A 6,000-nucleotide genomic window follows, 5' to 3' on the forward strand; every position below is an offset into this window, starting at 1 on the left:
CTATGGTGGTGCTGAGGATTGAATCTGGACCTCAGAGCTTTAGGCATGAAAGTCTTTTGTATAACCATTATATCTTCCCCAGCCCCTGCCATTGATTTTTGCATCCTGATTTTATAGCCTGCCTTACTATATATAGCCTTACTATATTGCTTGATAATTTCCAGGAATTAACATAATCAAAATGACTTTTCTACTCAGAGTCATATACAGATTTCATGTAATCCCTGTCAAGGTCCCACCAAATTTCTTCAAGAGAGCAGAACAAAAGATACAAAAGTTTATCTGGAGATAGAAAATACCAAGGAGTGGTCTGGGAAGTGGCGCAGTGGATAAAGCTCTGTACTCTCAAGCATGAGATCCTGAGTTCAATCCCCAGCAGCACATGTACCAGAGTGATGTCTGCTTCCTTCTCTCTCTCTTCCTATCTTTCTCATTAATAAATAAATAAAATATTTTAAAAAGTCAAAAAAGAAAAAGAAAATACCAAGGATAGCCAAAGCAATCCTGAGGGAAAAGAGCTATAATGGAAGCATTATGTTTCCTGACCTCAAAACACACTACAGAGCCACTGTCATCAAAATGGCCTGGTACTGGAACCAAAATAGACACATACACCAATGGAATAGAATTGAGAGCCCATGGCAGTAGCCCAGCTGGTTAAGCACACATGGCACGAAGAGCAAGGGCCAGTGTAAGGTCGTTTCACAAGTGGTGAAGCAGGTCTGAGGTGTCTATCTTTCTCTTCCCCCCTCTGTCTTCCCCTCCTCTCTCTATTTCTCACTGTCCTATCCAATAACAGCATCAACAATAACAACCAGGGCAACAAAATGGAAACAATGGCCTTCAGAAGCAGTGGATTTGTAGTGCAGCCCCAGCAATAACCCTGGAGGAAAAAAAAAAAAAAAAAAAAAAAAAAGAGGAGGAGGAGAAGAAGAAGGAGAATTGAGAAACTAGAAATCATCCTCCACACCTACAGCCAACTAATTTTTGACAAGGGCACCCAAAACATCAGATGGAAAAAGGAGGGACTGCTCAACAAATGATGTTGGGGAAATTGGATTGACACAAGCGAAAGAATGAAACTGGAGGGGAGTCAGGTGGTAACACAGCGGGTTAAGTGCACGTGGTGCAAAGCACAAGGACCGGTGTAAGGTGGATCCCAGTTCAAACCCCCAGTTCCTCAGCTGCAGGGGAGTCGCTTCACAAGCGGTGAAGCAGGTCTGCAGGTGTCTCTCTTCCTCTCTCCCTCTCTGTCTTTCCCTCCTCTCTCCATTTCTCTCTCCTGTCCAACAACAACATCAATCACAATAATAACTACAACAATCAAACAAGGGCAACAAAAGGGAATAAATAAATATTTAAAGAAAGAATGAAACTGGACCAGCAAATCCCATCATATACAAAAGCTAACTACAAAAGACCAAATATTTAGATGTTAGACTAGAAGCTATCAAATACTTAGAAAAAACATGGGTAGAACTCTTTCCCATATAAGTTTTTGCAACATAATCACCAATTTGAATACAATTTCAAGGAGAATAAAAGCAAAAACAGACCCATGGCACTACATGAAACAGAAAAGCTTGTGCATGGCAAAAGGAGTCAATACCATAGTAAAGAGAACCCTCCCCCGCAATGGAATGGGAGAAAATCTCTATGTGTTATACATCAGACAGAGGAATGATAACCAAAATACACAATAAACTCACCAAACTCAAGCCCACTGAGAAAATGGGGAGAAGATATGGGCAGACTTTTCTCCAAAGAAGGCATCCAACAGGCCAACAGATATGAAAAAATGCTCAAAGTTACTGATGATCAGAGAAATGCAAATAAGAATCATAATGATACCACATTAGAAAAGACAGACTGCTGGAGAGGTTGTGAGGAGAAAGGGTCTCTCTCATGTTGCTGGTGAGAATGTAAATTGGACCACCCCCTATGGAAAACAGTCTGGAGATTCATTAGGACTCTAGAAATAAACCTGCCTTTTGACCCAGCAATCCCTATGATTTACCCAAGGAAAACACATTAAAACACCTATCTGAAAAGACCTATGCACACCAGTGTTCATAACAGTGCAGTTTGTAATAGCCCAAACTTAGGAGCAACCAGATGTCCAATGACAGGTTAATGGCTAAGGAAGTTGTGGTACATACACACAATGGAGTACCATGCAACTGATAAAAATGATGCGGTAATCTCCTTTGCAATATCATGATCAAAACAAAGTATCATGTTGAGTGAGACGAGCCAGAAAGAAAAGACCAATACTAAATGATCTCACTTATGGGTGGAACTTAAGAACAAAGAACAGTAGGGAAAGGATAAGGTGAAATTTGGACTGGGTGTGGTGTATTGGTATTGCACCTAAGCAAAGAACTCTGGGGAAGGAGGGAAAGGGACAGGATGAGAGGATATTGTGTCTCCTAGACACCAATCAAGAGGAGCTGAGAGACTGTGCCTATGTGTTAAAGACTATACTTATAGTGTAAACCATTAACTACCCAATAAGATAATATAAAATAAAATAAATTAGTTGATTTTTTAGAAAGGAAATTCTTTAGGCTATAACCCCAGCCTGGGATACAGTAGTTTCTGCTGCTGTATTTATGAAACTCCTGTACCCGCACCTGTACCTATCAGACTTGTTAATATACAACTGACTTCCTTACAAGCTGCTTTTAAACCAGGTGCTCCTGGCCCTGACCAGATGCAGGAAGCACAGAAGCAGGTACAGCCCCAGTGATGGCTGGGTGTGGGCACAACAGGTGCCGAGCAAACGAAGGGCCAGGTGCCAGGTGGAAGGAGAAGAGTATAGGAAGCCGCAGGTGGAGCTTGTTGAGTTCAGACCAGGCTCTGTACTTGTCCCCTCCCTTCCCAGACTCACACCACATCTGCTGCACTGAGGGGTCACAGGCTGAGTTCTGTCTCTACCCTGGGCAGGAGGTGAGATGGCAGCACCTGGAGTGGCCCCAAGGCCTCAGGCACCATCAGCAGCAGGAGTATCCAGGGTTCCCCTTCAGTCCTGGCTCCAAGATTCCTTTCTCACAAGCCTTTTACAATTTTACTTCCAATTTTTATCTTATGTCTTCTGTTATTAAAAAAATATTTTATTTATTTATGTTGTCACCAGGGTTATCACTGGGGTGTGGTGCCTGCACCATGAATCCACTGCTCCCAGGGGGGAGAAAGACGCTTGCAGCCCTTATTCACTGTTCATGAAGCTTCACCCCTGCAAGTGGGGACCAGGGGCTTGAACTTAGGTCCTTGTGCATACTAACATGTGTGCGTAGTAGGGTATTCCACTGCTCAGGCCCTATTTATTTATTTTTTAATGAAAGAGAGACCAGAGCACTGCTCAGCTCTGGCTGACTTCACTGAATAGATGACCCCACCTCTCCAGAGCCTTGCCCCCTCTAGGGAAAGACAGAAACAGGCTGGGAGTATGGATCAGCCTGCCAATGCCCATGTCCAGTGGAGAAGCAATTACAGAAGCCAGGCCTTCCACCTTCTGCACTCCGTAATGATCCCGGAGGGATAAAGCTTCCAATGGAGGGTGTGAGATGGAGAACTCTGGTGGGAATTGTGTAGAATTGTACTCCTCTTATTCTTAAAAACAAAACAAAACAAAAAACAACTTGTATCTACAAGCTGTTTATCTTGTTAGCAAAGTTTGTAATAAAGGTTATAGCTTATCCAATTAATAAATCCATGTAATATTGTATTTTATATATATTTATCTCTTTTTCCTTTTGTTGCCGTTGTTTTTTTAATTGTTGTTGTAGTTATTCTTGTCATCGTTACTGATGTCGTCGTTGTTGGATAGGACAGAGAGAAATGGAGAGAGGAGGGGAAGACAGAGAGGGGGAGAGAAAGATAGATACCTGCAAACTTGCTTCACCACTTGTGAAGTGATTCCTCTGGAGATGGGGAGCCAGGAGCTTTGAAGCCAGGAGAATTAGGATCCTTACACCAGTCCTTTTGCTTTGCGCCACATGTGCTTAACACGCTGCGCTACCACCCAACTCACCTAATACTGTATTTTTATCTGTTAACTCTGAAGACAGGTTTATTTATTTATTTATTTATTTATCTTAAGGAAGAAGACATTAATAAAACCATAGGATAGGAGGGGTACAACTCCACACAATTCCCACCACCTGGTCTCCATATCCCATCCCCTCCCCTGATAGCTTTCCCATTCTCTCTCCCTCTGGGAGTATGGACCCAGGGTCTTTGTGGGTTGCAGAAGGTGGAAGGTCTGGCTTCTGTAATTGCTTCCCCGCTGAACATGGGCGTTGACTGGTTGATCCATACTCCCAGTCTGCCTCTCTCTTTCCCTGGTAAGGTAGGTCTCTGAGGAAGCGGAGCTCCAGGACACATTGGTGGGGTCGTCAGTCCAGGGAAGTCTGGTCAGCATCCTGCTGGCCTCTGAAACCTGGTGGCTGAAGAGAGTTAAAATAAAAAGCTAAACAAATTGTTGAATAAGACAGGTTTATTTTAATAAGCCAACAGACCTAAAGTAGTTTTCATTTACCTATAATTACTCTAAATCACAATTTAAAAAATGCTTTGGTTCATTTTCATAAAAAATGTGAAAGCTTTAAGAATATTTAATTCATGTTAAACACATCTAAGTCATCTGGAGTTCAGTAATTATAACATATAATAACTAAGAGGACACACACATAATGTACAAGAAAATACATAAAACAGACAAAGATCTCGCATTGTTTTTCTTTTCAAATTTAATTTTATTTATTATAGTGAAGTTTATACAAAGGAAAAGATACAGAGAGAGACCAGCACACTGCTCAGCTCTGGCTTATCATGGTGCCAGAGGTTGAATATGGGACTTCAAAGCCTCAGGCATAACCGTCTTTTACAAAACCACCACTATGCTATCTCTCTTGGTTTTCATTTATACTTTTTAAAAAATATTTATTTATTCCCTTTTGTTGCCCTTGTTATTTTATTATTGTAGTAATTATTACTGTCATCGTTGTTGGATAAGACAGAGAGAAATGGAGAGAGGAGGGGAAGACAAAGAGGGGGAGAGAAAGATAGACACCTGCAGACCTGCTTCACCGTATATGAAACAACTCCCCTGCAGGTGGGAATCTGGGGCTCCAACCGGGATCCTTCCGCCGATCCTTGTGCTTTGTGCCACGTGTGCTTAACCCACTGCGCTACCGCCCGACTCCCTTCATTTATACCTTTTATTCAGGAATTGCTTTGGGCAGTTCTGTAATTTCTCCATGTGCTATGTACTCAAGCAAACTATTGATAGCTTGTGGACTTCATAGGTTTCCTTCTTTTGGACAAGCGAGTCTCAAATTATCTTAGGTCAACTGAGCCCATCTGGAAAGGAATTTTCAAGTGGATTCCCGAGTATTAACAACAAAGCCTGCAAGTGTGACTGGTAGGGTGGGGTACCACTCCCAATCTCTGAGTAAAGCTGCAAGTTTCTTAACTCTGAGCCTCCCACTGTTTGGTGCAGGTGGAACCTCAAAAGACTCACCAAGGGGGCGGAAGTAAAAAAACAAAACAAACAAAAAATTTAAAAAAGACTCACCAAATCCTTTAACCCAAATCTTGGCATGGAGGCTTTTAACCTAAACCTCTTGCTACCCCAGTGGTAGACAGCAAAACTGGAACTTGAATTTCCTAGTGGAGGTAGAGCAAACCTCCACTTTTTTTTTTTTTTCAAGAGAGGAAAATTGAAGCTGGGTTGATATATCACTGGTGGAGCACAGCACTTGTATGACCCAGGCCCTAGCACCACCATATGCCAGAGCTGAGTGGTTAAATGATGCTTTAGTCTCTCTCATGAAAATAAGCAAACGGGCCAGTTGGTGGTGCACCTGGTTGAGCACACAAATTACCATGCACAAGGACCGGGTTTCAAACCCCCAGTCCCTACATGCAGAGGGGAAGCTTCACAAGTTGTGAAGAAGTGCTACAATCATCTCTCTCTCCCACTCTCTTTCTACCTCT

This window comes from Erinaceus europaeus, chromosome 1 (genome assembly GCF_950295315.1).
Source record: "Erinaceus europaeus chromosome 1, mEriEur2.1, whole genome shotgun sequence".
Lineage (NCBI taxonomy): Eukaryota > Metazoa > Chordata > Mammalia > Eulipotyphla > Erinaceidae > Erinaceus > Erinaceus europaeus.